Raw genomic sequence first — 12,808 nt, forward strand, 5'->3', positions numbered from 1 at the left:
GTCCATCCATTTTATCATCCTCTTTAAGGGTTAAGACCAAATTTGAAGTATATCCAGGTATCAGGCGGGCCCCAAATCAGGATTTAAGGGGCTGATTTGTTCATTGAGCCACTTCCACATGGATCCAATGGCTGAAATTTAACGTGTATGATTAATTTATGGTCCTCATATAATATATAAAGTTTCGAGCCGAACAAATGGTAGGAACGTGTGATCTTGCATTCTTGATGATTTTCAGGCCAGTTTAATGTGACTGGCGTGATTTTCTTGGATCTCTTGCATGTAAATTCTTTGATCTCGAACCCCTGAGGTCCGTCTCTTGCCTCAGTGATTTATGAGCATTAAATCTAAGCTTTTAGCACTCTTTTAAGTCCAATCTCCTAAATTCACCTTGCAACAAAAAATATGATTAAAATATGCCGTTAAACAGTATCATGTTCTTAAAAGTAGGTAATAATTGGGGTCTAATATGCAATATTCGACCCTCAACATCAACCATAAGGTGCATGATACTGCATGTTAATAGTGTGACGATTGATTCTGGTTAGGGTACATGGATGGCTATTGAAATTGACCCGACTGGGCCTGCTAAGGTGCATGTTGATTTTCATCAGGGTGTGTTGGGATGGTAATCGAATGGTACTGAAAGCAGACTTGGTTTAATTCCATCAGAGCAACGGGAAACTGGTTGATGATAGGATTGAAGAGTCCTAAGTGTGTGTTGGGTGGTTGTGAGTTGTGAATTGTGGGGGTTGTCTCAGCTTAAAGGAGGTGTGTTGTCATGTCCTTTATCCGACTCATGTCTTGTGCCAAGTCGGCCATCGAAGTCGTGGCCGCGGGCGGTGGTACCTAATGCCTAGGTGATTCTAGAGGGGATGCTCGAGCTTCTTCGTGCGTTGACATAGTTGCCTAGGCATGAGTACGAATGATGATCTGGTAAGCTAATGCTAACTTCGAAGGGCGGCGGACTCGCAAGCTGCCTTTGGGTGTAATGATGGTTGATTATTTTACATTTTCTTTTGTCGGTTTTTTTCTTTGCCTCTTATTTTACTAAAAAGAGAGATGAGGTGTGGCATACAAGGGATAGCAAATAAGGGAACCAAGAAACACTAGAATATAAAATTAGGAAAAGATAAATGACTAGTATGGACTAGAATGCAATATGTTCACGGGAAGGTAAATAGACCAGTGCAGAAGTAAAATGCAAAATGCTTGCAGAAAAATAAATTGACCAGTGTAGAACTGGAATACAAAATGCTCGTAGAAAAGTAAAGGGACTAGTGCAAAACTAGAATATAGAATGCTCGTAAAAAAAATAAATGGACCAGTGCAGAACTGAAATGCAAAATATTCTAGCAAAGAAGTAAATGGACCAATGCAAAACTGGAAAGTTAACAAGTTAGTTTATTAACTACAAGACCAATATCTAATGGATGTTAGCGAGTTAGTTAGTTCCAAGCCGATATGCATTAGATGTTAGTGTTGCAGATACTATGATTTCCCTAAAGAATGTAGGTCCCTTATTTTGAGTCAGACCTTAGGATGGTAAGAATTACCAAGTCCCCAGCCGAGTCACCATTCTGTGACTGTCCTCTCCCCAACGCACATGCACGGGCTGGATGTGCAACGCAGTGGAAGATTTCCTTTCACTAGATGGCATTTTCATGATTATGTGTGGTTAATCCTTTTTTGGGTGACAACAAGTCAATGTGTACAATTTGTTTGGCTCGTCTCGGCTTGAAATACATCTTCTAAGGGCAGTATCTGAATGTTACATTTAAACAACTACAATTGTTACTAGCCAATTAGGTTGCGGTGTGTCCACATTCGGCTAGAATCCACAGATTTTCCATGGGCTGGGGAATGATGAAATTTCTCAACCTAAATGACTCCTAATGTTTGGCATGTGACCTAGGTAAGGGATGGTTACGAGAGGAGAATGGGTTAGGCACCTTCTCTCGCCCGCACTCCCGTGCGGTCTTTACTTTAAAGGACGCGTAGTTTTAAGGAAAATCATATATTTGCAAGAAATGTTAATCATATGGTCATGCTTCGCATAACCCTACAAGAGAGCTAGGTTGGCAAAAGAGATTAAAAATAATAATAATAATAATAATAATAAAGTAAAAAAGTAAACAGATTATAACCATGCTTCACAAAGTCAAAAGACAATGGACATGCAAACAAAATTATATATATAAAGAATCAAAAATTGTAACTTAGCATCATAGAGTCAAGACCCTAGGCAGGCAAGCAAAATAAAAAAATAAATAAGTAAATGCAGTAAAAGAAAATGAAATATTATTTGCAAAAAAGGAAATGTACGGAATGGACCGCATTCTGAGCTTGATTGAGATGTGAGAAAGAGAAAAGTGAAGTCAAATACACTTTTCGTAGATCAGAAAAGGGATAGTCAAACGCCCTTAATCCTAACTCTACTCTTAACGTGACAAGTTTGGATTTGCTGAGTTGGATTGCTGTGACTGATTGAGGTAGAACCTATGTGTAAGTATAGTTGCTATAGGGAATCTTAGGTGGCAAAATCTCCTCGTTTTTGGGGAACAGAAGCCAAAGTTTTTTATGAAAAACTTTTATACTCTTCCTTCTGTCATTTCTGTCTCTCCCTATTAAGGGAGTGAATGCCATTTATATAGGCTTAAAAACTATCGGCTGATAAGTAGTCGACCGATAATTGATAATAATAATAAAAAAAAATTTACATGCATGATCTGTCAAAATTTTGTCAGAAATTCTGAGTCAAAATTTATGGTGCCACGTGGCCATCAACTGATGAACAACAAAAGGTTCATCCTACATAGGTCGGGGTGTCTACAGCCCCTTGAACGAGCTTGGACTTGGGGCATTCCCATGAGGCAATTGGCAGGGAAAGCAGATTAGGTGTGGGCTTGGCTTCACCCAAGATGTATGTATCCTATATCTACGTTGTCCATCTATTTTTTAGACCATTTAGAATCAAACTTAAAAATGAAGCATGTCCAATTCTCTCGTGGAACATATGATAGGAAATAGTGGTTATTGTCCATCAATGGATCATAAGTTTTTTTATTAAGCTGATATTTATTTTTTCCCTTCATCCAAGGTTTATGTGACCTTGTCAACAGGTTGGATAGAAAATAAACATTATGAAAATATCACAGTGGATCATAGGAAGTTTTTAAAGGTAAGGCATTCGATCACCCATGTTTAGAAGTCGGGACGGGATGACTCGACTCGTTCGGACCCGACTTGATCCGAACCGAATGGGTGAGTTGGTCAGAACCGAGTAGGCTTCGCCCAATCCAAACTCAAACCAAGTCGAGTAGGTAAGTCGACTCGACTTAACCTGAAACTCAATTCGGTCAAACTCGACTCGATCTAAAACCGACTCGACTCGGATTCGGGTATATATATAATTTTTTTTTAAAAAAAATCTAAATTTTAAATATTTCTAACCTTATACTCGACCCCACCCCAATCCAATCCCAAACTCTCTTTTCCTCCCTCATCCTCTTCTTCCAAGCCCAACAAAGCCCCCAAGCCCGGCAGCCACCCATCACCACCCTCCTCATCTCTCTCCTCTCCATACTCCCTCCCTTATCTCTCGATCTGAATCAGTGCCAACTCGAACCGACTCGGTACTTTTTACCGGGTTGAATTTGGTCTGGATTAGTCTAAGCTAGGCCTGGATTCGGATCGTTTCATGCATGCAGGACTCAATACCGAGTTGAATCAAGTTCGGGTCAAGCCTATTTCAAAACTTCATTGAGTCAGGTTAGCCCTAACTCGGTCTAGCTCAACTCAATGCCTAGCTCTACCCATGTTTCCTATGGTATGGTCCACCAAATTTGAATTTACTTAAGTTTTGGAATCTATTCCGAAAATGATATGGAAAAAGAGATGGACGGCATGGATTTAGAACACATACATCAAGGTAGCCGCAGGGCAAGTGCCGTGTTAGGTGAGGCCGGAACCGCACCTAATCCGCTCCACATGCACAGGAAGCGGATTGGCCGGTGTATCTCAAATCAGCTATACAGGTGCTGTAGGTACGTGTCGTGCGAGGACGAGCACTGACACTCCTCGAGCTCTGAGTTGTACGAACGGTTCAAAGGAGATCAAAGTTACATGGCCCCCACTGTGATGCATTTATCATATCTACACTGTTCATCTATTTTTAGAGATCATTTTAGAGAACTACACAAAAAATGAATCATATCCAAAGATCATCTGGACCACACCATAAATAGCAGCGGAGATAATGATTTTCACTGTTAAAAAATTCGTAGGCCCACCATAACGTTTATTTTCCATCCAATCTGTTCATAAGGTCACAAAGACCTCAATGAAGAGGAAAAAGAAATTTCATATTGATCCAAAACGTGTGTGACCCGAAAAAGGGTTTCAATGGTTGACGTTTAATCCCCCACTGCTTTTTCAGTGTGGTCCACTTAATAGGTAGATATGTCTTATTTTTCGTCTCAATCATTAAGACGAGCTCGCAAAATGGATGGACGGTTTGGATATAACACATACCTCATGATCGGACCCACAGAACTTGCTGACGTGAATACAGCAGCTATATATCTGGTGTGAGGTACACCGGCCCATCCGCCTCCGTATGCACGCAACTGTTTTAGTAAAAATGAGGTCCACCTGTACGTCCCGATCACTGCACGCGCGTCACATCAACAGTCCAGATTCCCTCGAGACACCAGCTCACGTAGTCACCAGTCCCTGTCCTTTTTACTTCCACCAATGACCTCGATTTTGTTAGGCATGACGTTGACAACATTTCAAAGTACCCACCATGATGATTTCTGTTTTTTATCTACTCCCGTCAACTGTGGCACCCACCATGATTTAGTACCCTTTATAATTTCAGGGCTTAGCTCAAAAATAAATATATCCAAAGCACCAATAAACAGCACTACGATTTTTTAAAAAATTAAAAAAATTAATTAATTAATTAATAAGAGAAAGAGAAGAAATAATGTGTAGTAAATGTTTATTATGAAAATATTAGTAAGGTCACAATGGTTTGGATTAAGCTGGTATTTACACACCCTCATCCATATATAGCTCAAGTGGTATGCTGGGTGAAAGATACCTCGTTTCAATACTGAGGTCTTGGTATCAATCCCTTGTGGGGGTGGCTAGAGAAGGCCGGATGAATTCAAGGTTTCATATGTGGAAATCATTATTCCCCTAGTTCCTATGGTGTGGTCCACTTGAACTTTAGATATGCTTTAATTTTAGGTTAACTGTCAAAATGAGCTGAAAATATAGATTAACAGTGTAGATAAATAACATATATTCACGGTAGGCCAAGCACAATTTACTTTGTAAGATGAAAGCATACTGATGCGCAATTCAATTTCGGTTAGAAAATCGATGGTCAACATGGGACACAGACTGTGTACAGACAACATAGGTAGCAATGTGGCTATTGATGGTGCTATGTGGGTCCACATGATATATATGTTTTTTTATCCTATCTGTATCTCACAAAAATGAAGGAGATCAAAATCTTGAGTGTAACACCCTGTAAGAAAACAGCGAAGATTGAATGCCCGCCATTAAAATCTTTTTTGGCTCACTATAATGTTTATTTATCATCCAACATGTTGGTTAGGTTATATCGCGCACCCTGGATGAAGAGAAAACACAAATGTCAGCTCAATCCAAAACTTTTATAGCCCCTGAAAAGTTTTTATGGGGAGTGTTCAATCAGCACTCTTTCTTGTAGCGTGGTTTATATGAGAATCGGATCCACCTCATTTTTAGAATCAAGCAATAAAATAGTTTAGAACAATGGATGATGGCGTGGATGGGTTACATACATTAATTTGGATCTACCGAGCACTGTCAATTGCCCCCTGGCTGCTTACAAGTCGGTAGACAATCCGCGTCACACGTGGGGACAATCACAGTTAACGAGGAGTTCATGGGTTATTGATGGGACGAACGCAGATTGCGTACTTGCGCACTAGCCACGGCTGGGAAGTTCGGTGGGTGGTGAACGGTTCTGAATCGAGGTCATGTTGGCCCGCGTGGCACATTCGTTTCTAGCTACGGACACCTCTAATATCCATCGTGTACACTAACCGAGTTACCTCGGTTAGCTTGCTCGACACAGCTCGAAAAAGCTTGATTCGGCTCATTTCAAAGTCGAGTTCAAGCCAAGTAGAGCTGATTTTTTGAGCTAAGAAAAATTTCGAATCAAGTTTGTGCTTGCCCAAGCCCAACTCGACTCGGATCGAACCCAACTCAACTCGGATCGAACCCCAACTCAAATCGAACTCGGATCGAACTAGTTTGGTGACACGGTTACTTTGATATTGATGTTGCTTACCAAATGTTTAATGAAATGACTCAACGAAGTGTCGGCTAATGGCAAGGAAGGTATGTATGAAACAAATTCCAATTTTCCTTGATTTTGATGTTGCTAGTAAGGTGTTTGATGAAATACTTGTAAACAGGTGTTGTTATTTTACATGCAGTGAGAAATTGAAAGTACAGTGCGTGTGTTTGCTAAAATACCGCAGAGGCTCAATTTAGACTCGAACTCGGCTCAAACTGGCCCGAGCTGCTGATTGAACCAAGCCTAGCTGGCCAGTCAGGCTCGAGGACCGAGCCAAGCTGGGGTCAGCTAGTAGCTGAGCCGAGTCAAGCTGAGGCCAACTCGACTCAGTTCGACTCGATGTACACCCCTAATGGAGGACATTCCACCGAACGCCAATTGCTACTCCGCTTACCACCAACCCAATGGCTAGGGGTCGGTGCTCTGTGGGCCCCACCATGATATATGTATTTCATCCATTTTTACATATCATTTTAGGGCTTGATCCCAAAAATGAGAGGGATATAAATCTCAGGTGGATCACACCAAAGGAAAAAAAAAAAAATAGCGATTAGATATCCACCATTAAAATCCTCTCAAGGCCCATTGTACTGTTTATTTGACATCCAATCTATTGATTAGGTCATACAGACCCAAATGAAGGGAAAAAAACAAAGAGCAACTTGATCCAAAACTTTTATTGCCCCACAAAGTTTTTAATAGTCGATGTTCATTCAACACTGTTTCCTATAATGTGGTCCAACTGAAATTGGTATATAACTCATTTTTGGTCTCTTATCATAAAATGATCTAAAAAAATAGATGGATAGCATGGATGAAACACATACATCATGGTGGGGCCCAGATAGCACCGACCACTAGCCATTAGCTGGTGGCACGGGGAGTAGCCAATCCGTTTCCCGTAACACAAATAACGGACGCGGATTTGGCGGCATTGCCCACACAATCGCTAGTACGGTGATGGTTGGGGACTCAAATTCAGTAGTGACCCCTCATGCATGTTTTAAATGGAAATGGATTGGCTACTCCCCCTGCCACCAGCCCGGTGGCTGGTGGTCAGTGCTCTATAGGATCCACCATGATGTATGTGTTTTATCCATTCCGTTAATACATTTTTAAAGATCATTTTAGGGATTGATACCAAAAATGAGAGGGATATAAATCTCAGGTGGAGCACACCACAGGAAAACAATAGTGATTGGATATCCACCATTAAAATCCTCCTAAGGCCTACTATATTGTTTATTTGACATCCAATCTTTTAATTAGGTCATACAGACCCAGATGAAGGGAAAAAACAAAGATTAGCTTGATCTAAAACTTTTATGACCAACAAAAAGTTTTTAATGGTTGACGTTCATTCAACACTGTTTCCTGCAATGTGGTCCACTCGAGATTGGGATATATCTAATTTTTGGTCTCATACCATAAAATGATATAGAAAAATAGATGGACGGCATGGATGAAATAAATACATCATGGTGAGGTCCACAAAGAACCAACCACCAGCCATTGGCTGGTGGCAGGGGGAGTAGCCAATCCATTTCCGTTTAAAATCAAGGTGAATTCAAGTCTTAGTTAAACCAAACCACAATAAATAGTGATGGTTGAACACCCACCACCGAAAACTTTGTAGGACCCACTGTAATGTTTATTGGCCATTCAATCTGTTAATTAGGTCACACAGACCGGGAAGAAGTAAAACCACAAGACCTCAGATCCACTTAGATGGGTGGGACCCATTACCCTGGGGCTTACTATGATGTACGTTACTAAACGCGGTTGTTCATCCGTATTGAAAGCTTATTTTTGGGCATGATAAAAATCGAAAATCAAAATCAAAATCCCAGGTGAACCATAATATAGGAAATAGTTGTAATGAACCGTTAAAAACTTTTCATGGGCTACATAAGTTTTGGATTAAGCTTATATTTGTGTAGTCTCTTCGTTTAGATCTTTGTGACCTTATCAATAGGTTGGATGGCAAATAAACATTCAGGTGGCCCTATGAAATTTTTAATGGTGGGTATTCAATCACTACTATTTCCTGCGGTATGGTCCACGTAAGATTTGAGTCAGCTTCATTTTTGGAATCATGCTTTCAAGTGAGCTTTCAAAATGGTTGGACAATGTGGATTTAAGGCACATACATCATTGTGAGCCCCACTGTCAGAAGTCCCACCTAGCTCGGTGGATAGAGATTCTCAACTAATAGGCTCCCACAAATATCGTGTTGATCCAAAACTTTTGTAATCCTACAGGAGGTTTTAATGGTGGCAGTTCAATTACCACTATTTTTTTATGGTGCGATCCACCTCGGATTTAAATCAACCTAATTTTTTTTCTCATGTTTTAAAATGAGCTAGCATAATTTATGGAATGCATGGATAAAATACATATATTGGGTACCACATAGCATTAACCCGTACCAACCTATGGAGGGGTCACCACCAATCCCATTCCCAGTCCATGTGTTGTGGGGCCACCACCACGTATGTGTTTTAATGGAGCCGATTAGGTGGTCACTACCAATCCCATTCCCAGTCCATGTGTTCTGTACTTACACTGTCCATCTGTTTTTCCATATCAGTTAAAAATTGAAGTAGATTCAATTATCAGTAGACCATACCTAGGAAATAGTATTGATTGACTATTAATGAGCCAAAAAAAAGTTTAGGATCAAGCTGATATTTGTTTTGTCCCTTCATCTAAGCTCACATGACCTTATCAAAAGATTGGATAGAAAATAAACATTATATATAGAAACATTAAGGTGTGCCCTAAAAAAGTTTCTAATGATAGATCATTCAACCACCATTATTTTCTATGATATAGTCCACCCCGATATTTGAATTAGCATTATTTTTGGGATAATACCCTAAAATGATCTGGGAAAGAAAAAGGATGGCCATAGTGGATACAGAATACATACTTCAATGTGGGCCTTACCCTAAGGGCACCGTCTTGGGTGAGTAGGGGATTTCCCATGTTTTTTGGAAGCCAATTGCGTACTGACTAAACTCTATCGGTCCCACCGTTATTTATGTGTTTTATCCACTCAGTCCATCCATTTTACCATATAATTTTAGGGCTTGAGCTAAAAAATGAAGCATATGATCTAAAGCTCAACTGGACCACACCACAGGAAATAGTGTGAATTGAATGTCTACTGTTGAACAGCTCTTGGGGACCACATAAGTTTTGGATTAAGTTGATATTTGTGATTTCTATTCATCAATGTCCGTGTGATGTCACGAACTATGTTAGATGGCAGATAAACATCACTGTTGGCCCCAGGAAGGTTTCAACTATAGAAATCATTATTGGCATTGTTTCTATGGTGTGATCTACTTGAGCTTTGGATATGCTTCTTTTTTTGGGCTCAAGCCTTAAAATAATTTGGTAAAATGGATGGATGGAGTGGATAAAATACATAAATCATGAACTCCACAGAGTTTACACAGTTTGCTAAGTATGCAATCCATTTCCTTCATATCCACACCATCCGTCAGGTTTTCAGCTCATTTTAGGGCATTAATCCAAAAAAGGAAGCACATCTAAAGCTTAAGGGAACCATACTACAGGAAATGGTATGGATAATGACACCTACCATTGAAACCTTCCACTACCAAAAAACAGGGCAACGCCGACGGCTAAAAGCCGTCGGCAATGACCTTCCCCGACGGCTTTTAGCCGTCGCATGGTCCGTCGATAAAGGGTGCGTCGGCAATGCTCGCCGACGGATAAAAACCGTCGGCGTTGTCGGCGGCTATAATCCGTCGGCGTTTTCGGCGGCTAATATCCGTCGGCGTTGTCGGCGGCTATCATCCGTCGGAGTTGTCGGCGGCTAACATCCGTCGGTGTTATCGGCGGCTATAATCCGTCGGTGTTGTCGGCAGCTAACAACCGTCGGCGTTGTCGGCGGCTAAAATCCGTCGGTGATTCTCATAAATTTAAAAAAAATAAAAATTTTGGATGATATATATGATTTTGATTTCTTCTTTTGTGTAGACTTTTCCTACTCAAATGAGTTAGTTCATTGCTTTGGAGAAATTGGCATATCTAGTTATGGATGTGAATTAATCAGCACACACATCCAAAACTAAATATACCCATTTCTCCAAAGCTCTGAACAAACCAACCTATTGGAGAAGGCAAGTCTACACAATAATAGAAAAGGAAGAAATCAAAATCAAATATATCATCCAAATTCCAAATATTTGGATTGGATATATGCTTTAAAATAAAGAAACCACATCATTTAAGTCTTTGTTTTTTTTGCTACCAGACCTGTGGGGGTTTTCTTGAAGTCTTTGGCTTTAAATCTAGAAATGCAGTCCACATTCAACTGATGGGCCCTAACATGGATGCCACAAAAAACTCACATACGCTTTAATTCTGATACAGAGTACAAGTGGGGGGCCCATAATTTTAGGGACGTGCAGTTGATCTGATGGACCCACCATGCATTCTGCAAGAACCTTCCAGGCACTTCAACTCTAATGATCTATGCAAGTGGGACAGATGGTTAAGTGATCTGGAGCATTGATATGATGACCACATGGACATCACAAAAACCTCAGGGACAATTAGGCTGTGATGTGTCACAATACATGCATTTTCATTTCTTAAATATTTCTACTAAACTTCGACAACCTCATGGACACTTTGATTCTGATAACCCACATATCTGTTTCTTTTCATATTTCTCATATTTCTATATTTCCACAAAATGTCTTCAGAATAATGCGTATATATTATAAAGCGTCAAAAGCTTATGGACACTTCATCCATTGAGATTTTTTATACCTGTGTCAATATGCATACCTTCTATTTTATCATTGCACTCATCGTGCAAATGACATGTATGTTGTATCCATGTGGGATGTACCATGTTCTAAATTTGAGGGCAATTTCCTCGCTGGGAGTACTAAATGAAATATTCACAATTCAATTTACACGTGCATCGAAATGCAGGGTAAGCTAATAAATATGAGTATTGAAAGCTCGAGTAGGAATTAGTATCAACAAAAATTACCGTAATGTCCATTTGTGCTGACTGCTTCTGGAATTCTTGCATCACTTTGGCCTGCTTTGCTGGTGCCATTCGCTGAAAACACCAATGTATTTGGAAGGTCATAAGAGAATGTACAAGAAACATTCTACTACCCTAGGGGCCTGTTTGTCCGGCTGGATTACACGGGCTTAGGTGGGATGGAATTGCATCTGGTCATGTGCCAATTCCACTCTATGTTTGGGAAGAGTGGAATAGCTAGGAAGTAGGTTAGATGGAATCGTATTGGGTCCCGTGCCAATTTCACTCAATGTTAGCAAGTTGTGTAGGTCCCATCATGATGTGTGGGCTATCCACACCATCCACCCATTTTTCGAGATCATTTTAGAGCATGGACCAAAAAATCAGGTAGATTTAAAGCTCAAGTGGACCCCACTATAGAAAGCAACGGCTATTGAATACTTACCATTGAAAACTTCTTTGGGGCCACATAAGTTTTGGATCGGCCTCTTTTTTAAGCCCATGCCATATAATGAGGTTACAAAATAAATGAACAGTTTAGATATAACGCATGTGTGTTCTTCTCAATAGTTTCAAATGATGGTGGGTATATCCTTTCAATGTACCACCCTATTACAAACAAAGCAGGCAATTAAGCTTATCCAAAACTTGTGGCCCACAAGAATGTTTCAACGGTAGGAATTCGATCCCCACTGTTTCTGGGGTGTGGTCCACTTGAGCTTTGGATCTGCCTCATTTTTCGATGCAAGCCGTAAAATGAGCTGGCAAAACGAATAATGGCATGGATAAAACACATACATCAGTGGGTCCCACAGAGTCAGGTTGGGTCACTCAGCAATCCCGTCCCTACGAGAGGTGGGACCTGCTTCAATCGGACCTCCCAACCCACGCAGGAGAAGATTGTGGGACCTGGTTCAAGAGAACCTACACACAATCAGCTTCCGTACACGATCCAAAGCTGGTGTTATTTAATATAATCACTGGCAGAATGCACTCCCAGCCGTTGTGCATTTACAAGTAATAAATCCAAACCGTTCAGTTGGTGGGACCCAGTATATGCAATTTTGTTCAGATCCTGAGCCCTGGTTGGTTGAAGTTGTTTGTACCATCTGACTGTTGACAGTTTTTCATTTCAACCATCATTACAGCATCCGTGGGGTCCATGACCACTATCAGAAAATTATCTAAAATGCTCCTCAGTCCCTTGAAAAGACAACTTAGAATATTTAAAGAACATGATAAGACATTTTAAAGGAAGTTGAGGTTTGCTCCTGTTGTTTAGATTTCACCTGTAAAAACCCTACAACGGCTTTAGATTTTCCTGCATCTTTTCCTCCTTTAAGATGTGAGTAGACAAGCCATGATCTTTGCTGCACTAAACCAAAATATAAGCACTTATCTAATCAATGCTA

This window comes from Magnolia sinica, chromosome 2 (assembly GCF_029962835.1).
Source record: "Magnolia sinica isolate HGM2019 chromosome 2, MsV1, whole genome shotgun sequence".
NCBI lineage: Eukaryota > Viridiplantae > Streptophyta > Magnoliopsida > Magnoliales > Magnoliaceae > Magnolia > Magnolia sinica.